The following is a 24,615-nucleotide window of genomic DNA, read 5'->3' as shown; positions in this document are numbered from 1 at the left end:
GTCCAAGAACAAGGCACTGGCAGATTTGGTTCCTGGTCGTCACCTCTCTTCCTGGCTCATAGATAGACGCCTTCCCACACTGTGTCCTTGCACAGTGGAGAGAGCGCGCTGGGCTCTCTTCTTCTCACGAGGACACTAATCCTATCAGGGAAGCTCAACCTTCACGACCTCATCTAAACCTAATCACCTCCCAAAGTCCCCACGTCCTAATGCCATCGCACTGGGGGTTAGGGCTTCAACGTAAACATCTGCCGGGGGCCACAAACATTCAGTCCGCAGTGGTGCCTGTGTGCATGTGTGCGCCTGCCTGATGCCCATGTCTGCCTATGTCTGCGTGTGTGTACACGTGTGCGTGTGTATGTGCCAGACAGTTGGCAGCTCTGCTGGGCAGCCTCCACCGCTGCCCCCTCCAGCCTTCGGAGTGAGATCGCCTCCTGCCTTCTCCAGATAGAGATCTGGAGCTGTGCGCTCGTCCAGCCCTAATCACAAGCCTATGGTCTCCCCCCTCGTGTGGCTACGGGCATGGTGAACACAGGCAAGGCCAAAGGCACCCCAGAGCCCCCTGGGGGCTTCCGTGCCCTTTCCGTGTCCACGCTCATCACCCTCTCTGCCTCTCCTCCTGGTAAATCCCTATTTCTCCTTTCAAGCCCAGTCCCATGCCCCCTCCCGGGGAGCCTTGCTGGCCTGGCAGCTTGCACCCCAGAAGGCTTAGTCACTCCCTCGCCTGAGTTCCCACAGTGCTTTTCAAGCAACACTCTTACAGCTCTTGCCAAGTGGTACTTTAGATATTTCTGTCTCCACAGCTACCGAGGCAGGGCCTGACGCTGAGTTGCTTCGTCATGCTCACCACCCATTTGCTGAGTAACTGAGAGAATTATTGCCCCATGGAGACCCAGGGGCCATGCCCAGGGGAACACACTTACAAGCCCCTGAGGACACAGGGTCATGGGAGGCGGGGCCGGGGCGACACACTGAGCCATGGTCTGTCCATCAAAGCCGCTGCCCCACCCTGGACTGATGGGGACACCAAGGCCCAGAGGGACAGCCCCTGACCAGAGTCTCTCCAATTCAGGGTGAACCCATGTCCCGTGTGGCATAAGAAAGGCCATCCCTGGGGAGCTGACTTTCCTGCCAGATGCGTGGGCAGCCAACGGACAGACAAGCCAGGTCTGAGGTTCTGGAAATGCCGCCATGGCTCAGGGCGCCACGGCCACCAAGGAGATGAGGCTAAGGTGTTACCCTGGCAGTGAGCACTGGTTTTTCCAAAGGGAATCATAAAGAGAGAGCCACATGGCATATTGCTCGTGCCGGGCAGTAGCCTCCCTGCCCATCCCTGGCTGCAGGCCCTGTGAACGTGGTGAGTCTTCAGACTGCTCCTTTCAGCGGACACAGGGACTTCTAAATCCCCACAGCTGGACAGGGACCCGAGGCAGAGCCTGGCCAGAAACGGCGAGGTGGCGGTGAGGGCGGGGGAAGGAGTCTTTGGAGGTTTCATTACTTTTTGCTTTGTGATGAGTGGCTCTGAGCCCACGCATTTCTTGAATACATAATAGGGAGCTGGGCAAGACCGCAGAAATAAATTGTATTAACACACAATCACTGCAGTCTCAGACAGGGCCTTCTTTCCCTGGGTCGGGTCAATTAGCAGAATAATGCCAGGCAGGTTTTCGTCTTAAAGGGTTTAATTAAAGTTTGGGTACAAGGAACATGCAAGCCACCAATCTGTCTTTCAAGGCATGTATTGTCTGGAAATTGATTGTGACTTATGCGTATTTCTAGAAGTGTAATTCCTTGGAAGAAATTGAAGGCATCCTTCTCCACCTCCCCCTACCGGCCCCGCCCTGCCCCTCCCGCCAGAACTTAGCAGGGCCTTGCAGTTCAGGGGGTTCTGGGGTCCCTTTGGGAGAGACCGTAGCCCTTGGGATCTAATATGCACTCAGACTGATGCTGGGAGCCCACCTGGCCTTCTTCCTTCACTCAGAAAGCTGGAGGCCACGGAGGCCGCTCTCCACACCCTGCGACCGGCCCATGCTGTCTGGGGTGGCAAGGGACAGCCCCTCTGCAGAAACAGGCCAGCCCGCGGCAAACCCTGTGGGTCAGGACAGGCCTGGACGGGGCAATGCTCCCAATCTAGCTGGCTGGGAGTCTCCTGTAGCCGGACGATCCGTCAGGAAGGACCAGCTGGATGTTTGCCACGTGCTGGGCGCTGGGTGGGCCGGGTGTCCAGACAGGGTCAGCTCCTAAGGACCTTAGAGTACAGCCTGGGTTGGAACACTGGCTCCTGGTGCCAAGCCCCGCTGGGCACTGTGTGGCCTTGCATCACTGTTTTCTTATCTGTACAGTGGCAACAGCGAGAAACTGCCTCCAGGGCTGCTGTGGGGATTCCAGAAGGTGGCGAGCGGGGGAGTCTCAGCCCCGGCCGGAGGGAGGCCGGCCAGCTTTCGTCCTGCTGCACCCTTTGCATCTGCGGCTTCTGGCCACCATCCCCTGCAGAACGCTGGTTGCCCCGGGATGCCCCCCAGGGCCAGCACTGTCCACAGTGGGGAGGACGGCTCTGCAGAGTGGGAGCGAGCACCCCGCCCCTAGAGCTGTGATGGGACCGGGGCAGGGGGACACAGAGGGGCGCGAGGCTGGCGTGGCCTCCCGTCCCGGGGCAGCAGGCAGCCGGAGCCGACCCAGGGTGGCCCAGGGGACAGGCCCTGGCGCACCTGGAGCCCTGAGCAGGCTGGTCTCGGTCCCCGGGGGCCTATGGGAGGGACAGGCAGGGCCCTTCCGGTCGGCCAGCCGCCCCGCCCCCGCAAGCTGCTGACAGGTGGGAAGACCAGGCCCACAGGGGCCAGGGCTGTGGCCAAAGTCACCTGCAAGTCAGGGCCACCACGCGGTCCCCGTGTCCCGGGCCAGGGCCTCGGCAGGGCCTCCCCAGGTGCCCGTGGGCTCCGGAAGCTTCGGCAGGCAGCCCCATCGCCAGCAGTAGCTGGTCTAACACTGGGGCCCGGTGGGGTTTTTCTCCTCGGAGACTCTGTCGGCCGGGTCTGGGCAACTCTGGTCACCTGCTGCAGGTGGCATCGGCCGAGCACACCGTCCCTAAAGGGGCAGGATGCGTCTCAGAAGCCGCGCCCTGGCCCCGCTTTGGTCCTGGTGCTGGCTGATGGGCTTTCCCAGGGGTGCCCGCCCCGCGGCACAGAGACGGCTGGGTTCCTGTCCCCGCAAGGCGGAGCAGGACACGGTGACACAGCCTGCAGAGGCGGCCTCTCCTCCCCTCGGGCTCCCACCTGGCCATCCACAGAGGGCCAGCGGGAGTGGCAGCCGCGGGGCAGAGGACAGGCTTGCGGGCGTGAGGCGCCCCCAGGGCAAGCATGAGGATGGAGGCGTGAGAGCAGAGAGAGGCCAGCCTGGCAGGAGCCCTGGGCCCCCCGGGGCCGGCAGCTGAGGACCCCAGAGGAGCCCCATCCCGGGCAGCGAGGGACCTGAAGGACCAGGCACGGGGCTCCAGGGATCCAGAGAGGTTGGACTGAACCAGAAACCCCGCTGTGGGAACCTGGTGGCCATGGTGACAAGGGAGAAGGTGAGGGTGGGCGAGGGGACCGTCACTCCGTCGGGCTCCCAGCACGGGCTCCCCCGCCCTCCCTCTCCCCTCCGCACCAGGGTTGGGGCTGAGGATACAGTTTCATAGTTTCCACCCCTTCTTTCCTCCAGCCCAAAATAAAAAGGTGGAATCTGAGAGCCTAAAGAATTCCTTGGATTCCTCCCCTGCCAAATTTAGCCCTGGAATGGGCTGGACTCCTCATGATGGAGCTGCTGAGATTGTCTGGGTAATGACAACAGGCCATCATTTCCGGGAGGGGCTGGCTTTCTGGCCCCAAACCGTAGGATTTAGCAGAGCAAAAGGAGGCCTGAGTGCCGGGGTCTGGGGCCTGCCTGTTAGCAGCCCCCTGAGTGGGGAGGAAGGCTGATGGGTCTGGTCATAGGGCTGGGGGCAGGGCTTCGTGCTCCTGGTGGACCTTGGACAGCAGGGCAAGCTGCTGGGAGAATGAAATCCATGCAGCAGCAAAGGGAACCAGCACTTTAGAGGGAGGGGGCTGTCCCAGAGTTCCAGATTCCTCTGGGAAATTCTGGGAAGACCGGCTCAGCTGGCGTGAGCCAAGCCCCCACTCTGCAGAAAGGCAGAGGCACAGACACCTCAGTACGGGGCAGAGAGGCACGAGAAGGTGGTGGGGAGCCACTTGGCCTTGAGGATGTCCTCTCCACTCTTGTGCCACGGGGTCTCTATTCAAATGGGACTGCCAACCGGACCTTCCTCGCAGGGCAGTCGTCAGGATGACCTCAGACAACCTGGCAAGTGCGAAGCAAGGGAAGACGACAATGGCTGTGATCCCTACAGGCACAAGCAGCAGCAGCGGGCACCCCCTCTCTGCAGAGCCAGGGCTGGAAGCCCACCCTGCCACCCAGACAGCCTCGCCCTCCCGCCCCTTTTTGACACTCTTTGGTGCCCTCCGAGCTCTCTTACGCTGGGGATAGTCAACACCAGGTCCTCTTCCCTTCAAAACCCTCCAAAGCAGTATGGCACGGTGCAAATAAAAATGACCATGGGGGGCTTCCCTGGTGGCGCAGTGGTTAGGAATCCGCCTGCCAATGCAGGGGACATGGGTTCGATCCCTGGTGCGGGAAGATCCCACACGCCACGGAGCAATGAAGCCCGTGTGCCACAACTACTGAGCCTGTGCTCTAGAGCCCACAAGCCACAACTACTGAGCCGCGAGCCATAACCACTGAGCCCGCATGCCACAACTACTGAAGCCCACATGCCTAGAGCCCATGATCCGCAACAAGAGAAGCCACTGCAGTGAGAAGCCCGCGCACCACAACGAAGAGTAGCCCCCGCTCGCCACAACTCGAAAAAGTCCGTGCGCAACAACGAAGACCGAACACAGCCAAAAATAAATAAATAAATATATATTTTAAAAACATGACCGTGGGGGCCCAACGGAGTGGAGTCTGCTCCCAGCTTGGTCACTTACTAGCCAAGTGACATTGGGCAAGTCACATTCCCACCCATTCTAAGTCTCAGCTTCCTTACCTGTAGCATGCAAGCTTCTTGCACACGGGAGGGGCCCAGAGTTGGTTGTTTCCCCCTACATGCTAAACACACCCACATCCACAGCACCTGCCACTGAGGCAGGTCACTCTCTCCTCAGTCCCAGCCCAAAAGGCCCACCCTTCGGGTCCCCGTAACCCTGTCCCACTCCCAAGTGTCAGGAACTCCGGGGATGAACCTGGCCCTGCCGGCAAGCACGGATGCCAAGGGAAGGTTGATAAATGGTCTTGGTTGTACAGGGCTTGGCCTTCTCTTGACCTCGCCAAAGAGAGGTCAGCTTTGTCACCTGGTTTGCCAAGAGGAAGCCAATGCAGGACCTTGTCATTGGCCGAGTTCATTGGATGAATGAGGTAGGACGTGAGGGATCCAATGCCCCAGCTGCCTCATTCTAACGACACTGTCTTGACTGCGGCGATCCCCAGCCCTTTCAGAACTACTGTAGAACTTCATAGTCTTTGAAACATAACCCTCTTGGAATTCTTTGTTCCTCTTCTTTCTTCCCTCCAGGATGAAAGGGCAATGATGAGGCGGATCTTGTCATCACTTCACCTCCGATGCCCAGCGCCCAAGTTAAGAGTCAACAGATGAATGGATGAACGGAATGGGCGAGCAGTGTCTGGTCATCTGTCGAGAACTGTGCACACCTGAGGGAGCCCAGCGGGCCAAAGGCCGGAACAAGAGCTCAGGCTTCTAAACTGTTCTTCCTGAGACAGCCCAGCACAGGATGCCTCCCTGGAGTGCCTCGGCTGGGCGAGCTCTTCCTTCTAAATTCGGTGTGGGTCAGGGCTGCCTGCCAGGGTGTCTCCTGCATTCCCCATGATCAGAGCCGAGGCCCGAGGATGCGCCACCCTGGGGCCCAGAAGCAGAGTGAGGGCACACGGCAGCAGCACACTGGCGGCTTCCGCTCTGAGGAAGAGCTGCTACCAAGGCAAGGGCAGCACACGTTTGTACTGCTTCCTGGAATCCTGGCATTTTTCTTTCAGAATAATGGGGGAGTGTGCGCTCCCTGTGAGGGGAAGACAGGGGAACAGTGTTGCTGTGCAGCCCCCTGCCCAGACAACGCAAGAGGACACGCCTGCCATCCTTGTTCAGCTGTTCGAGGTGACCTGTGCCTGGGGTCAGATGACAGAAGGCAAGGGAGGGAGGACAGGATGGAAGAATCTTAGAGGCTGCGTCTCCTGAAGTTCTTTCCTTCTTTCTTTCTTTTTTTTTTACATCTTTATTGGAGTATAATTGCTTTACAGTGGTGTGTTAGTTTCTGCTTTATAACAAAGTGACTCAGTTATACATATACATATGCTCCCATATCTCTTCCCTCTTGCATCTCCCTCCCTCCCACCCTCCCTAACCCACCCCTCTAGGTGGTCACAAAGCACCGAGCTGATCTCCCTGTGCTATGCGGCTGCTTCCCACCAGCCATGTATTTTACGTTTGGTAGTGTATATATGTCCATGCCACTCTCTCGCTTTGTCACAGCTCACCCTTCCCCCTCCCCATATCCTCAAGTCCATTCTCTAGTAGGTCTGTGTCTTTATTCCTGTCTTACCCCTAGGTTCTTCATGACATTTTTTTCCTTAAATTCCATATATATGTGTTAGCATACGGTATTTGTTTTTCTCTTTCTGGCTTACTTCACTCTGTATGACAGACTCTAGGTCTATCCACCTCATTACAAATAGCTCAATTTTGTTTCTTTTTATGGCTGAGTAATTCCTCCCAAGTTCGATTGGTCTCAGCACTACCATCCCTCGCCTCTAGAATGGCGAGCCCTACTTTGGGGTTTTGTTTGTCTATTTGTTTTCCACAAGTGTGCAAACAAGCCGTGCTTAGCCACTAGCCGTCTACAGTCAGTTCCTGAGACCCAACTCCAGAAAGAGTCCTCAGTAGAGCTGTCTGGAACGCCTCTCTCATCATACAGATGGGGTCGCTGAGGCCAGAGAGGGGGCAGGCCGCTTCTGAGGTTGCCAGGACAGGCCCAATCCGAGGGCCGTCCCCTCATCAGCCCCCAGCCCAAGCCTGAGCTGAACTCAGATCCTCGTCAGAGCCCGAGGCCTGCATTCCAGCCCAGGGGCCAGCATGGAAGCCACTTTGGGGCATTTCCCTGAAACATGCCCACTTGGGATATGTGTAGCCCACAGTCCTAGCTTGAGGTTCAGGCGCAAGGCTGTTGGAACGGCTCATGAGCAGTGCTGGACGTGGTGGGGTATTGCGGCTCCGCAGCCCAACCAGGCAGGAGGTCTGCACGCGCCCCACCACGGGCCTGAGCACACCTGGCCGGGAGATACCACCTGGAGACACTTCCAAACAAATAAGGTCCTGGAAGCTGGGCCCAGGCACGTGCCAAGTTTCTGCTGCCTTTGTAGGAGCATCTCCTGTCGGTGGAGAAATCCTGGGGAAAGGGCGCATAACGGCCCCGCCGGGCTGAGACTGTGGCTGGCCTGGAGCTTTGGCCCCAAAGCCTGACCTGAAAGCCAGAGGGCTGCTGCCCTGAGACCCGTTACTTTCGTTCGGCACGCTGCTTCGAGCGGTCACTGCGCCCCGTGAACTTGGCTATCCCACCTTGGTCACTGGCTAGCCGCCTGCCCTCATCAGTTGAAATTCCACCTCAAGACTGCAGCATCAACCCTGCCTGTGTTTCCAGCCTGCTGGCCTGTCCTGCAAATCTGGGGCCTGCCAGTCCCCCAGAATCCCATGAGCCAATTCCTTGATATAGCCCTTATATGTTTAGAGCCTACAGGCTCGGTTTCTCTGGACAGCCCTGCCGGCTACAATGAGTAACTGGAGAGTGCTTGGGATGGTGTGTGGGATAGAAGTCAGCCTACACTAGGGCTGGTTGGATAAACACCAGCAGCTGGGCCAGGACAGGAGCTGGAGAGTGACGGTGCATGGTCCCCGAGCCCCACACATCTGCCCACAACCCTCCACTCATCCCCAAGGAAGCTCACGTGCCCAGCAGAGTTCTCCAATTAAGTAGGGAGTGAAGGGAACTTCCCGAACCTCAGGAAACGCTTTCCGAAGCAAACCTGGTCAACAGAAGACTGTGATTCCGCCAGATACTCTGCAAAGGCATTTCACGGTACCTTACATTTGGGAAACACTCTCTCTCCCTCCTGCAATTCAAAGCCTCCGTTACCTGCTGACGACTCTGAGAAGTCGTACTGGAAAGAGAGCCATTTAACGTTGTTTAAACCAGTATCTCCTGCACTTGTTTGATTTCAGAATCCTTTTCTCTTAGAACAGCTATTCTATTCACATCTGGTAAAACCCGTGTCCCACAGAGCACGTTGCTAAAAATATTGAACTTGGTGTCCTTTAACAGCCTTTCAGCTTCAGCAGGTTAGTATTTTTTAAATTTCTATTAGACTCATAAACCTGGTCGGGTCTCTATGATAGTAATTGTCATTCATTCATCGGGATACGGGGGGATGTTAGCACTGGCTTCTGGCTGAGTGCAAATATCTGTGGCCAGAGCACCCTTGGCAGCGGCCCAGGGACTTGGGAACAGCAACCATTTGACTGTCTGGACTTTACAGTCTGACAGCCGATGAGTTGTGTCGTGAGGTACAGGCTCACTGCAGGCTGTGTCCTCCAGGAAAGGTTTACAGCAGGGATTCTGGGCTGCCTGGGGGTGGTAGATTTTTTTCAAAGACCTGAGAAAAGTTTTGGAACGTCTCCCCAGAAGAGCACACGGAAGCACACGTGCACGCGTACATCTGCACACAAGATATCCTGCATCCAAATCCAAGGGCCTCATGAATAACCTGGAGCCCTTCCTGGGCTTCCTAGGGGCGTCTGGGCTTGGCTTGAGAACCCCTGGAATAGTCTTGGCCTCCTGGATGGGGCTCATCTCCAAAAACCTTTGACCACCCTCCCCCCAACAGAAGTCTGGAGACTTCTTTCTTGCCTAGGGGGGAGGTGGGGGGGCAGGAGACTCGACCCCTGCCCTTCAGAGCTGACACATGGGCCCAGAGATGGGCTGGGGCTAAATTCAGAAAGCAACGGGAATTATACGAGGGCATGGCGCAAGAGGGCCGGTCCGGGGCTTCCGCTGAGGGGTTCGAAAATGGTCGGTATTAATCACAAAGATAGCTTCTTAGAGGTGGGGCTTTGAGCTGCGATTTGAAGAATGTGGGTTGTGGCTTAGGGAGATCTAAGACCAGTTGTTGCCTGCACGAGGAACAGCTCAGGCAAAGGCTGGGGGGATGGGAAAAGGGGGACATTTGGGAGAGCGGTAGGGGCAGGAAGATGGAGGACCCCATAGGGGTCAAGACGAGGGTAAGCGAGAGCTCACAGCAACTCAGGCTGCAAATGGCGAGCCCTCTACGTTCAGCAGACACCCCATGGCCCTACTCTACGCAAAGTCCCCGCCGGCCTGGCAGGCAGGTGGGGCAGGGCGTGCCCTCCATCCACTGGATCCCTCTGGAATCCCCCATGGCAGCTGCCCTGAACCTTCACCACCAGCCTCCCCCGGCCCGCCCGGACTCCGCCAGCAGCGGCTCGGCTTGGACTTTGCAGAGGAGACCGGAGTCGGCCTACTCGAGGCTTCCATGCCCTCGCCACTTCAAAGTCACCGCACCCTCCCTCGCCTCCCTTCCTTCTTTCTCTTCCACCTCAGAGGGAAAAGGGCTGCTCCTTCCCCTGTTGGTGGGGACCCCTTCCTCTGGGTCCTGAGCCCCATCCTGCCCTGTCTCCTTCAGGGCTTCACTTCTTCTAGAAAGAATGCATGGCTCCAGATGCCCCGCTTCTCACCCAAGCCACCCAGCAACCTTGGATGCATCCCCAACCCCCCTACCCCTGAAAAAGCACTCCCCTCAAAGCAGCAGCCCTTTCTCCTGATGAAACTTCTACTCATGCTGCAGGTATCACAATTTAAGGAAGCCCCCTAAGCCTCCCTGCCAGATTACTTAAGGCTGCTGTGATCTCCCGCACTCCCGCCGTACTGGGTACAGCCCCTGAACGGGACACGTGACAGCAGGTACGTAAATGTCCTGTGTTTGTCTCCCAGCCAGTCTGGAAGCGCAGTGAGGGCAGGCATGTGCTTGCTCTTAGCCTGTACCCCTCAGAAAGTGGAAACTGAGACAAAGCCTTATGTGCGAGTATTCTGGGGAGAGAGTGACTCCAGGCAACAGAAGTGAAGGGCAGGGGAGCCACGCAGGGATGGAAGGAAAGTCCATATTGGAGCGTGTTGATTGAGTTGTGGCCGCCGTGAAAGGCGACTGGCTTCTTGAATTTCTGGCACTGTCTAAGCACCGTGTGAAATGCATCTCAAGATCATCTACGGTGGAAGAAAAAGGGAAGCAGTTATTTCAGGGGGTGTTAACTCCCCAAACACCAGGGTGCACATGCGTGGGTACTGAGCTCCCACGGTGACTCATCCCTTGGCACCAGAGAAGCCCAAGGAAGGAGGGGAGAAGCAGGTATCATAGGCAGATGAGGCGCTGGCAGGTTGCACCAGCGTGAAGGTGGTCAGAAGCTTCACAGAACCAGTCACCACAGCAGTGGCTGGAATAAGAGATGGGCGAGGCCAAGAGAATCGAAGTGGGGCGTGAAAGGCGTCTGATGCAGCCTTCTCCTTGAACCACTCAGATTGCCTCATATCCTCCGTTACACCCAGCTCCCACATTACCAGATGGGGCTTCCATTTTTTCGAAACATTCAAAATCCGAGACCACTCTACTCAGAGGCCCCCTCGGGGTGCTGGTCAGCTGCAATCTCTGCAGAGATTTAACGCAAGAGGGTTTGTGGGAAAATGACAGTCCCCAGTGCCACAGGTGATGCCTGGGCCATAATTGCTCGTCCCCTTCGCCCTCCTGCACCCTCTGTTCCTTTGACTGCTCTGTGCTGCTCGCTTTGTGAAGCAACTCAGACCTGTACCACCCAGGAGTCTAGCCCGTAGCTGCCTTGACCTCAGTGGGCCATGGTTCCTGCAATTGCCCGTTCACACCTTTATTACTGGACACAGAAGCACCAAGCAAACACCTCCATCGAATTCCTTGGGCTGCAAACACATTCCTCCCCGCCACCACTGTATGACAGCAGCCCTAACCCCTCCTTTCTTTTCCTGCTGGCTTGCTTGCACGAGAAACCCACACTGACAAGATGGTCAATGCAGCTTCAAGTTCAATGGAACACTTACTGTGACCCCTGGGGGAGACATTCTGTCCCATCAAACCAGAACTTATCTGCCTGAGACTAAGGCTTCAGGAACAGGAAGCACAAATTCCACAAATGGGTCACTGGGAGTGATGGTGAGAAGGCCCACTCCTCTGTCTGTCCAGCCCTTGGTTTCCAGATCTGTGGGTTCTAGCTATTGGGGACCATATATCAGCCGTTGGATCCATGTACTTACTGTGTCCTGGAGGACAGTGCCTCGACCCCCGTGTTTTGTCCCCATGCTGACATCTTAGATAAGCCTTTAACAGGCTATTCTATCAGGCACGCTACTATGAGTGATTGACTACACGGTCATCCCAGTGAGCCCATTGCTGCACTTTCTTTGCCATGAACATGATTTTCCAAGCATGTTCCCTCCAGACCTCTAGCCAACTGGTATGTTACTTCGCCAAGGCTGCCATAACAAAGTGGCTTAAAGGGCAGAAATGTATTGTCTCCAGGTTCTGGAGACTTGAAGTCCAAAATCAAGGAGTGAGCAGGGTTGGTTCTTCCTGAGGGCCTCTTTCCTTGGCTTCAAGATGGCCGTCTCTCCCTGTGTCTCTTCATCCCATCTTCCCTCTATGCGTGTCTCTGTGTGCAGAGTTCCCCTTTTTATAAGGACACCAGTCATATTGGATTAGGGCCCATCCTACTCCAGTTTGACCTCATCTTAACTAATTACATCTGCAATGACCCTATTTCCAAATAAGGTCATAATCTGAGGTACCAGGGTTAGGACTTCAACATATGAATTTGGAAGGTGGATAAAATTCAATCCATGACCACAAGCTATGTCAATCGCTACCGTCCAGGGGTCTGACCTTTATAAACTACTTCTCCCTCCACATCAAGTTGATGACCAACTCTGCCACTTGCAACTCCACCCATTAGGAGTATTTCCCTTTACCACTCCTCTTTACGTCATCACCGAGTAGGGTTGGAATGAAGCAAGAGTCTACTTCTTTTTCAGCTTTCACGAATACGTTGTGCCAAGCCATCTGACAACCAGGCCCAAATTATTTTATCCTCCATCAGCAGGTCATTGGGAAACTCCATAAAGCTGTAGGTCCGAGCTGATGGAAAGGTGTGGTCAACACAACAGATGTAGATGGCACAGGAATCTGGGCCACCTGTCTGTGCCATTTACTTGAGTCTGTGGACCTTCTTGGATCCAAAGTCCAATTATAATAGTTTTCATCATACAAAGGATATACTTGCCTGACCTTATAACTTATTGGATCTAAAAATACCTAGCTCATGAAGGGCAACTGCAGGCTTATAGTTACTTGGGGTTCCATGGTCAAACACTAAGTCTCTACCAAGGCCCAATAGCACTTGAAGAGCCCTTTTATAAAAGGAGAAAAATCCTCTGCCACAGAAATCATGACCTTTCTCCAAAACCCTAGGAGTCTGTACTTAGGTGTCTCTGCTATTAGAGCTTGCCAAGGACTCCACCCAGCATTCTCATCCACCCCAGATACCTCTAGCACCATCAGACCTGAGTCATTAGGCCCAAGAGGTAGAGAAGTTCAAACTTCAGCCTCAGCCCACTGCAGAGCCCTCCCTCGTTCTAAATTCCACTCAAAACTGGCAACCTCTGAACAATCCAATAAATATCTTAGAGAAAAATTCCCAACTGCATTCTCTGCAGCTTCCAAAATCCAAAAAGACCCATTAAGTGTTGTGTCTCTTTTTTAGTGTGGGTGATTCAAGGTAAAAATAATTTGTCCTTTGTCTTTTTCATGGCATGTTTTAGATGATTAGAACCCTAAAAATTTCTCTGACATGGCAGGCCCATGCATCTTCTTGGGTTCTACCTCCCACCCTCTTATTTGCATGTGTCTTACAAGGACATCTGAGGTACTTGTCACTTGATGCTCACCAGGTCCAATTAGCCTGATGTCAGCAATTTCATCAACATGGTGGACCAGTATGATGCTCTGTGAAATGTCAAGATCAAGGCCCCTACAGACTACGCTGGGACAGAGCTGAGAGCAGAGATTCGCCCAACCGTGGGGTAAATAGTGACTATGTACTGCTGGCCTCCTTGTATAAGGGCAATCTGCTTTTAATCCCACTTACTGATAGGGATTAAAATACAGTAAGTCCCCTACATAGGAACCTTCAAGTTGCGAACTTTCAAAGATGTGCGCGTGCGTTCCGTCAACATCCGGTGTGAGTGACATTGCAGCTTGCCCTCTGACTCCTATTGCTGACGACCCTTCAGCTCTACCATCTCCCACCTCCTCTCCCTCCTCCCATCAGTAACTCTTCTTGCCTGTTCACTCAAGGCCAGCCCCTGGATGCCAGCTGTTGTACTGAACTACTATACTTTTCAAGGTACTATACTGTAAGATTAAAATTGTTTTCATTATTTTTTGTGTTCATTTGTTTTTTATGTATTACTTGTGTGAAAAGTATTATAAACCTATTACAATACAGTACTATACAGCCGATTGTGTCAGTGGGGTACCCAGGCTAACTTTGTTGGACTGACGAACAAATTGGACTTACGAACGCACTCTTGGAACGGAACTCGTTCGTATGTAGGGGACTTACTGTAATGCATTTTCCAGACCAGTAGCCACACACCAAGTGCCAAAGGATGTTCTGGTCTGCTTTAGTAAAGATAGCACATCCAGTAGTTCAGCCACATCTAGAACGACCACCTAGTTAAGTTTACAGTAAGCAGTCCCCAATCATCTTCCACAGTTCATCCTGGAGCCACATAGGTGAATTGAACAAGGATGTGATGGGGACCACCACCCTTGCATCCTTTAAGTCTTTGATAGTGGAACGAATTTTGGCAATTCCTCCTCTGTTGCTTCTGATTTACTATCTTGGTTGAGGGAGCAGACAGTTTCAGCATTTTCTACTTGATTTTTTTCTATCAAAATAATTCTTACTCCACAAGTCAGGTACCCATGTGAGGGTTCTTCTAGCTGCTAAAGGTATCTATCCCGATTATATACTTGGGAGCCAGGGAAATGACACGGGATGGGTCCACAGACCCATTAGACCATTGGGCCAGAATTCCACCTATCATCTGACTTCAGGAAGTCCCCACTCTAACAAGAAAACCATGATGGCATTTTGGGTTTCCTGATGTTGATGTAAGTTCATACCCTGTATTCAACAGTTCTCAAAAAGTGTAAGTAGTTCCCTTTTCCTAGCACAGTTACCGTCACAAATGTCCTTAGGTCCCTTTGGGGAAAGATTGGGAAAATATTTGTCCTACGGAACTGTGGTGGCACCGTAGGGTTCTTCCACAAGGAAACCAGTCTCCCCTTCAATCTGGGCTTGCGTTTGGAAAGTGACGTAGATCTGGAAACTGAATAGGAAACTGAGGTTTTCACTGTGGTGGCTGACACCCACCTTCTGCTCATAAGCTTTAGATTTTGTTTAAAATTACGCTAATCAAGTGACACCCTGGTTATCAATCCACATATCTGTCCTAGGAACACATGGTCTGTTGGTCATTGTACAGATCCCAGCAGGTATGGCACCCCAGTTGCTAGTCTGACCTTGCTTCCCATTACAATAATGACTAAGTGTTGCCACCTGGCCTCTGCCATTCTATCAATAGAATCTCATCATCTCCACTGATACAAAGGAACCCAGTTCCATGGTGGTATCTCCTACTGTAACACTGAACCTAGAGAAGACAGCTACCTACAAAGATTCTCAAATATGCCAGTGCCCCTCTCACATACTGCCCTGATGACAGAAGCGTTCTTTGCCCTACGCAAGGAACACAGTCAAATGGTAGGTTTTCTGATATCACATAACGTATCTGTTCTAACACGTCTCTGAACATTATGCTACCATACCAAGAACGTTAGGGCAACTCCATCTCATTTATTATAGGCTATTGTCTTGTCCAAGTTTCAAGGAACATCCCAGGAGAGTATTAGAACCCTTTCCCAATGTTTTTGTCTGAACATGGAATCCCTGGGCACAAGTGAGTGCCACTATTGTCAATAAATTCTCCCTTGTCAATTCCCTGGGTCCACCGTCTTCAATAGCCAACTCCCATCAGCACTGTCACAATTCTTGCTCGCATGTATTAGCCAGTTTCTGCAATTCTCATGCAAGCTACTTTCTTTCAGAACAAGAACTGTACTTCCAAGCTTAGGCTACACTGAGAGCTAACCCTGGTTAACACCCTGAAGGCAATGAGAGGTAGTGGAGGTTTCCAGAGAGTATGGGGGTTCAACAGTCTCAGGCTTATCCACCCAAATGTCCCCACTCAAGGTCTCCAAGTCCCACTGTTTTCCCATTGAGACCGTGATACAGAAAACTATTGAGGCTCTATTTAATCTCCTTTGCTACATTGTATTTTTACAGTTTGATATTGGGTCGGATTTTCATCATGGTCTGCTCTACTGCTGAAGGACACAAGGATCCCTTTAAATGCTTCCCTCTGGTTTTCACAGGCTGTTTTGAATTGATGGTTGGCTGACCCACGTCTGCCATTTTATTTACGGCAAGTTTCTCAAAGTAACAGAAGCCAGACAGCCCCCAGATCCTTCTGGTTCCTGTTGTGCCCGTGCTTTCGAGGGCAGAACCACGTGCTTCACAGGTGAGAATCTGAATTACTGTGATGCCACTGCACGTCAGAAGTTACCACACCCCTTTTTCCACCATAAAGGGGGTCCTTATTACCACTGACTAGTTAGAGGTCCAGCTCCCAAATCCCATCCTCAGGATTTCTAAGGCCCTTCACAGTACCAACTACCCAGTTCCCCGGAAAGCAGAACCTAAGACAAAGGGTCACATGCATGTATCTTTATTGGGAAATGGGAGCCCGGAGAGCAGGGGTGGGGGTGAGCAGGGGGGCAAAATAGGGAAGGAGGAAGAGCCAGAACAAGTATATGATATCTAATTATGCACCATGGTGGGTGACTGGTTGTCTGATGCCATATAAGCCTCTGAGAAGCCAAATGAAATATGTCTCGAAACTAGGGGGAGAAGGGGAGCAGTTACCTCTCATCTCCTCTCCCCATTGGCCAGATTCCCTCCGTGGGAGCCTAACTGGCCATCATGTGGCGTGTGCGCATGGCCAACAAGCCGCCCTGGACCTCCATGTCATAGCGGCAAAGGAGACCAGGATAGAGGCGTGCAGCTAAGCACCTGGGGTGAGGTGCTCTCGAGCTGTACCTGCATGAGGTCTGTTGAACCTCCACACAGAAAGAACTAGAGTAAGAGCCAGGTGAGGCTAAGCACATCTGAAATAGCCCTCCCTTTTCCTTCTTTTTCATTGTTTAAAAAAAGACAGAAAACAAAAAAACCAGATCTTTGCTCCACGCCTCGTATGGTGCTGGGGCAAGGTGCTTTTTCTCAGGCTGGAAGCTGGAGCCGGGAATCAGGGACAGGGTCGGGGAAGGAGTTGAACCACCTCGCTTAGGATTCTTTCCAGACCCAGGAAGCTGCTGGTAGGAAGGACCAAGGCCACGAGCAATACAGACTACTGGCCCAGGGGCTTCTGCTCACTTCCTGCCATAGGACGGAGGCCACCACTCTCCAAGCCCGGGAACAATGGGACAGTCAGAAGAAGTAAGAATCCTTTAAGGGAGAATAAAGGAGGGAGACCTCTGGGGGAAAAGGGGGCAGAGCGGGTCCTGAGAGGTGGGAACTGGATCCAGTCAGGGCCATGGAAACAAATCATCAGAGCCGCCACTTAAAGCCCTGTCCGCTCCCATCTGTAGCTAGGGCTGTGGAGGAAGAGGGACGGAGGCGTCTTCGGGAGACAGTGAGTGGAAGGAAACTGCGCAGCAGCAAGCGGCCCTTTGGGCCATGGATGAGCTGCTCGCATCCAAGCCCATGGCCTCAAGCAAATGGATGGAGATCCACAGGCAGGATGCCTTGGATTTGCTGCATCCCACAGTCCCAAGAAACCACAATTGAAAATCAATAATCAGGGACTTCCCTGGTGGCGCATTGGTTAAGAATCCGCCTGCCAATGCAGGGGACACGGGTTCGAGCCCTGGTCCGGGAAGATCCCACATGCCACGGAGCAACTAAGCCCGTGTGCCACAACTACTGAGCCTGTGCTCTAGAGCCCATGAGCCATAACTACCGAGCCCGTGTGCCACAACTACTGAAGCCCACGCTCCTAGAGCCCGTGCTCCGCAACAAGAGAAGCCACCGCAATGAGAAGCCCGTGCACCGCACCGAAGAGTAGCCCCCGCTCTCCGCAACTAGAGAAAGCCCGCGCGCAGCAACGAAGACCCAACGCAGCCAAAAATAAATAAATAAATAAACAAATTTAAAAAAAAAAGAAAATCAATAATCACTGATAAATCACTAATGTTACACAGGCAAAATGGCCATTTCATTATCAGGAACTAGCCCTGAGCAGAGAGCAAGAGAGGTTGGCATGGAGTTTGGCTGGGACAGCGGGTTCTATGCCTCCATCAGGGGCAGGAAATGTTCTGCTTGCTGTTGATCCTACTATAGAGAAACGCGGTCCCTCGTGGCCACACTACAGAATTTACAGTCCAGAACTTTCTTGAGGGTTCTGCTCTGATTCCACCAGCCTGACTGAGCCCACAAAGTGGCATGGTGGGGTGGTGCCCGTGATGTGGCACACTGCCACGTTTGCTCTTCAGGAACGAGGAGCCGCTGTGTGGCTATGGCTTCACAGACAGGGCCAGGACCCCGGAATGAACAATGACACATACTGGGAAGGAGGGCTTCTGTGGGACAGGCCTGGGGACAGGGGCAGGACGGGGAAGAGGCTGAGCCGTCCTCAAGGCTCAGTGTGGCATCACGTCTGGCTTGCTTAGAACCCCACATCTCTAGAGTGATCACTGTGGCCCTCCCAGCCAGCCAGGCATCTGCCACCGCAGCCAGGGGACTTGATTACTAAAGCTGTTTGTTTCGCCGCTGATGCAACGTGACACCAGCCTGTGTGATCTGGCTCCGGGCATCACGTTGCCGGCACACAGCAACGAGATGGAAATTTGGCTGCTGCAAGAGGCACTGATTTTGCCTTCTTCTCTGAATCTCCTTTCTCTGAACAGCAGGGACATTTCAGTCCCATGTAAAGCACACACTCTCTTCCTCCTGGCAAATGCCCAGTACCGTAATTCCCCATATAGTGCCACCTTGGAAGAGCCTCGGGCAGCAGCATGTCAGGGGCAAGAAGACTGCACTGCATCTTAGGTCCCGAGGTGCTGGGGCAGTGATGAGGTGCCCGGAGAGAATGCACTTGGGTACGGAAGCATCTTCTTGGCCTTGCTTGCCTCTGTGCTCAGGAGGAAGGGCTGGGGAGACGAATGGCCCAGCTCACAGGAAGAGTGGCAAGCCACCGCCTTGCCCTTTGGTTTCATTACTCGAATTGCACCAGGTGGCATCTATACTCATTCCGCAAGGCCTGCTGCTTCCCTGCTGGCAGACACACTGTGCAGCCAGGGGGCAGGATGGGAAGGCATAGCTACAGCTCCAGCACAATCGGAGGCCGCCTGCAACCCAGGATTGGTCTCTCAACCACCAAGGCAAGTGGGGGGACTTTCTGGAAAATGCTGCAGAGGGGAGGTCCAAGCCTGCGGAGAGCCAGAAGTGAAGCCCAGAGACGGAAGGGAGCTTGCCCGACGTCCCACACTGGGTCAGGTGCAAGACTGAGCTGGGAACCCGGGGTCTTGCCTCCCGGGCCAGGCCTCTTATCATTTGAAGGAGCTGCCACCAACAGACATCCAGTGTCACTGTCCCCCTCCCCACATACACACATTTATTTGTCCATGTTGCCTGTTGGTGCACTATAGTCATTTCACGTACAGGACTCGCGTTTCCCAGCCCTGTCCCTGGGTGTATGAGCGTGCTTTGCACTGGCAAGCATTTTGCAGCAGCAGCTAGAAACTGGCTGTAGCTGAGTGACAGCTGACACCTGACAGATATGAAGTCACGGAATCCTCACTCCAACCCCGTGAGGTAGGTACCCCAATTAGCCCCATTTTACAGAAGAGGAAACGGAGGCACAGAGAGGGAGGCACAAACTGCCCAAAGTCACACAGCTTCTAAGTGGCAAAGCCTGGATTGAAAGCAGGCTGGCGCCTGGTTGCTTGCCTTTACACTGTGCTACATAATCTCTCACAGGGTCGCGGGGTCGCAGGGCTGGTTTGAGGATCTGATGCGTTAATATATGTCAGGTGCCAGTGCCTGCTGCCAAGGGCCCCTCCAGCTCTGCAGGGCGATACATCTGTTGTCTCTAATGATGAGTGTGAGATGGTCCCTCCTCGTCCTCTCAAGAGTGTCCAGCCCAAGTCCAACGCTCTGCACACAGTAGGTGTTCAGAAAAGGCTCCTCTGTGCAGTTCGTCACTCAGACACACAGGCATTCACATATCGCACAGCAGCTCTGCGCCCGGCCCTGGGCTAAAACCTGATACACAACAGCTGGTGCCTGAAACCCAGCGGCACCCAGTCTAGTGGGGAGGTGGGTGGATCCGCAGTTACAGGCCAGGGCTGTAAGGACCCACCGGAGCGGCAGCTCACCCGCCAGAGCCAGAGGTGCTTTCTGTAAAAAGGCAGCCCCTTCTCCTGACCTTGGGGAGGAGGGGCCGTGGTCCGTGAAGGTGACACAGGCGAGAACGAAGGCTTCAGCCGAGGCCTGATGGCTGAGAGGAGTGGCCCAGGTGAGGAGGGAAAGGACGGCCCTCTGGTCCGCGGGAATACGGAGTGCGCGGCATGCAGGTGTGAAAGAACAAACCCGGAGGGCAGTCCGTTGAGACAGAGGATTATTCACAAGCCTTAAAATCAAAAGGTACATGACTCTTTTTGAATTATGGTTTTCTCAGGGTATATGCCCAGTAGTGGGATTGCTGGGTCGTATGGTAGTTCTATTTGTAGCTTTTTAAGGAACCTCCATACTGTTCTCCACAGTGGCTGTATCAATTTACATTCCCACCAGCAGTGCAAGAGGGTTCCCTTTTCTCCACACCCTCTCCAGTATTTATTGTTTCTAGATTTTTTGATGATGGCCATTCTGACTGGTGTGAGATGATATCTCATTGTAGTTTTGATTTGCATTTCTCTAATGATTAGTGATGTTGAGCATTCTTTCATGTGTTTGTTGGCAATCTGTATATCTTCTTTGGAGAAATGTCTATTTAGGTCTTCTGCCCATTTTTGGATTGGGTTGTTTGTTTTTTTGTTATTAAGCTGCATGAGCTGCTTATAAATTTTGGAGATTATTGCAGCTCTATTTACAATAGCCCAGAGATGGAAACAACCTAAGTGTCCATCATCGGATGAATGGATAAAGAAGATGTGGCACATATATACAATGGAATATTACTCAGCCATAAAAAGAGACGAAATTGAGCTATTTGTAATGAGGTGGATAGACCTAGAGTCTGTCATACAGAGTGAAGTAAGTCAGAAAGAGAGAGACAAATACCGTATGCTAACACATATATATGGAATTAAAAAAAAAAATGTCATGAAAAACCTAGGGGTGAAACAGGAATAAAGACACAGACTTACTAGAGAATGGACTTGAGGCTATGGGGAGGGGGAAGGGTAAACGGTGACAAAGCGATAAAGAGGCATGGACATATATACACTACCAAAAGTAAGGTAGTTAGCTAGTGGGAAGCAGCCGCATAGCACAGGGAGATCAGCTCGGTGCTTTGTGACCGCCTGGAGGGGTGGGATAGGGAGGGTGGGAGGGAGGGAGATGCAAGCGGGAAGAGATATGGGAATATATGTATATATATAACTGATTCATTTTGTTGTGAAGCTGAAACTAACATACCATTGTAAAGCAATTATACTCCAATAAAGATGTTAAAAAAAAAAAATCAAAAGGAATTTGCCCTGCTAGGTTTCAGACTTTCCTGGGACCCGTGGTCCCTATTTTCCTTCCAATCTCTCCCTTTTGGAATGGGAATGGCTATCCTCTGCCTGTCCCGCTGTATTAGTCAGGGTTCTCCAGAGAAACAGAACCAAGAAGAGATGATAGATAGATACACAGATAAGAGAAAGAAGAGGAGATTTATGATAGAAATTGGCTCACACAGGATGGAGGCCAAGAAGTCCCATCCCCCAGATCTGCCATCTGCAAACTGGAGACCCAGGAAAACCAGCAGCACAATTCAGTCCAAGTCCGGAGGCCTGAGAGCCCGGGAAGCCAATGGGGTAAGTCCCAGAGTCTGAAGGTGGGAGAACCAAGAGCTCTGAAGCTCTAGGGCAGGAAAAGATGGACATCTGAGCCCAAGAGGAGAGAGGGAATCCACCCTTCCTTCACCTGTTTCATTTGGGCTCTCTATGGATTGCATGATGCCCAGGCACACTGGTGAGGGCAGATCTCTTTGCTTAGTCTACTAATTCAAATGCAAATATCTTCCACAAACACCCTCGCAGACACACCCAGAAATAAGGCTTTACCAGCTCTCTGGACCTCCCTTAACCCAGTCAAGTTAGCACATAAAAATAACGTTGGCCAGTGTCCTTGTCCCCACGGTGAGCCACAGCCACCCCCCACCTCTGCGGGAGACCCTCCAGGTAGATTCCAGGTAGATACAACTCACCGTTCAGAAAAGGTCCTGATCCATGGGAGCTGTGGTAACAGAAGGCAAAGCCTTTAATGCACTGAAGACCTAAAGTGAAGCCGGAGCACTCCGTCAGCCTCGGCAGCTGGCTGGCTTGCCGAGTGCCTGGTCCTTTCCTCCGTCCGGAATTCTGCCACCCATTGATAGGAAACGATGTCAGGGACCCTTCTGCGATGTCTCTGAAGTATGGGAACAGCGCTACAAGCCTCTGGAACCGACGCTGCGAGTGGCAGAACCGATCGATGGGCTAAATGGGGCCAGAGCACAGCTCCAGAGACAGGAATGGACTCGAAATGTGAATGACATAGGTTTTTGCCATTTTCTTTCTACCATAAAAATAAAAAGTATGTCCCGACAATGCATTTATCAAACAAGTATGGTCCTGATGCTTATGCAAGTCAACATTTCCGAGATGAAAATCCTAAGAAATGGATCTGTGACAAGGATTTCCAAACTGTATTGCCGTCATTTGATCTCTTCTGAAAGTATGGAAAATTGTATTCAAAAGCTGGACAAATTGTATAACGGTATGCATTTTTGCTAAAAGGTACTTCAAAAAATGCTATAGTAAATAACAAAAAATCAAATGAGATTGACTTAACTATCAAACATTTTTTAAAAACCATGCTATAATAATAGTTATATGTGATACAGCTCCATATATTTCTTTCATTCTAGTCTAATGGTTTTCAACATTCAAAAATCATGGATTTTGGGGCTTCCCTGGTGGTGAAGTGGTTGAGAACCCACCTGCCAATGCAGCGGATACGGGTTCGAGCCCTGGTCCGGGAAGATCCCACATGCCGCAGAGCAACTGAGCCCGTGCGCCACAACTACTAAGCCTGCACTCTAGAGCCCACGAGCCACAGCTACTGAGCCCGCGCGCCTAGAGCCCGTGCTCCGCAACAAGGGAAGCCACCGCAATGAGAAGCTCATGCACCGCAACGAAGAGTAGCCCCTGCTCGCCACAACTAGAGAAAGGCCCGCGCACAGCAACGAAAACCCAACGCAGCCAAAAGTAAATAAAAAAACAAAAATCCAAATCATGGATCTTGTATGTCAAATTTCTTCTCCAAAATGAACTCAAAGTAGAACTGAAAACTACCTGAAGTACCCTCTCTCTTTAAATTAATTAATACAGTAAATAAATAGTTTTACATAATATAATGAGAAAGTATTGATGGTGTCCAAAAGCTAAAATATTTCTCATTGCTGTATAGATACAGTATAGTTTAAAATACTATATTCAATATGTGTGTTATTTAAAGTGCGAGATGCCTTTAGGGGATTCCAAATAAATAGCGTCTTGGGTCTCTGATGACCAGTTTACAGACTAGAGAAGAACAGAGATACCCACATAAAATTCAAGATCACAAAATAAACTCTCAATGAATGCTGTATTTAATTGCGAAGGCGCTTTAGAGTAGAGAAGTGATTATAATCAACGAGAGACTAATAGGAGGTATTCTGACATCAGCCAAACTTAAAGGAGATATTGGATGAAGACAGAAAAGATTACTACAGTTGAAGGAAAAGAGGCAGGAATGAGAAATTAGGCTAGTTAATTCCCCAGGGGTCCTCGCACACCAAGAACCAGGGGAAAGCTCCGGTCCGTTGGAAAGAACACAAAGTAGATGCAAGCAACTACGTTCCTTAGATTTAGTTAGTATTGCCTCTCCCACGTTTATAACTTTGGATGCTCCAACTGGAAGTCAGTATGTCAAATGTAGATAGAAGTGACCACCTTTGAACTCCTCCAAAGGAATACGTGAGGGGAAATATGAAATATTCTGAGCTAACGGAGAAACATACATATAATGCCAAGTGGAATTCCAGTTTCAAATGTTTATAAAATAAGTACCATTACCCACTGGAGCATTTATGTAGTATTTGTGACTCACAGCATGAAGTAGTCTAAATAAAATTTTTCATATTTGTGTGTGATTGAAGATTTTAATTCAAAGATACATCCTGTTCGTAATGGCCAAAGGTTGAAAACAACTTGAACACTTATTAGTATATGTTAAGTTAAATAAATGGTAAGACACATGAAATGCAATACTATGAAGACATTAAAAATGTTAACATGGATCTTTACCTATTAATTTGAAAAAATATCTCCAATATATTTCTAAGAAAAAAAAGCTGGATTCAAAGGAAAAACAAAATAACCTTTACACCCATCTTGGAAGCAGATAACTTGTTGCTTGGTTTCACAAGTGAAGAGGAATTTTGGCCCAGGATGAATGATACCCTGAGTCTCACCTATACCTGATTTAGATGACACGTGGATGAGATTTCGGACTGAGAGTTGATGCTGAATTGGGTTAAGACTTTTGCGGGTGTTGGGATGGGATGTTGGATGTATTTTTCATGTGAGAAAGACACAAACTTTGTGGGGGGCCAGAGGGCAGACTGTGATGGGTTGAATTGTGTCCCATAAAAATTCATATGTTGGAGTTCTAACTGCCAGTACTTCAGAATGTGACTTTATTTGGAACTAGGATCACTGCAGATGTAATTAATTAAGTTAACGCGAGGTGATACTGCTGTAGGGTGGGGACCTAATCCGATACTGCCCGTGTCCTTATAAAAATGGGGAAATTTAGACACAGGGTGTGCAGTGAAAGAAGAAAATGTAGAGACACAGGGAGATGATAGCCATCTACAAGCCAAGGAGAGAAGCCTGGAACAAAGCCTTCCCTCACAACCTTCAGAAAGAACCAAGCCTGCCCACACCTTGATCTCAGACATCTGGCCTCCAGAACTGGTAGCTAATGCATTTCTGTTGCTTAAGCCCCCAGACCGTGGTACT

General features: G+C 51.6%; 1 pseudogene; it reads left to right on the top strand.

Annotated features, from left to right (window-relative positions):
• Positions 1-522: 522 nt before the first annotated feature.
• LOC132514029 (spermatogenesis-associated protein 17-like) lies at positions 523-22,325 on the top strand (annotated as a pseudogene).
• The last annotated feature ends 2,290 nt before the right edge of the window (positions 22,326-24,615 follow it).

This window comes from Lagenorhynchus albirostris, chromosome X (assembly GCF_949774975.1).
Source record: "Lagenorhynchus albirostris chromosome X, mLagAlb1.1, whole genome shotgun sequence".
Classification (NCBI taxonomy): Eukaryota; Metazoa; Chordata; class Mammalia; order Artiodactyla; family Delphinidae; genus Lagenorhynchus; species Lagenorhynchus albirostris.
Note: the sequence above shows the minus strand (reverse complement) of the source record. Positions and strands in the feature narration are given on the sequence as shown.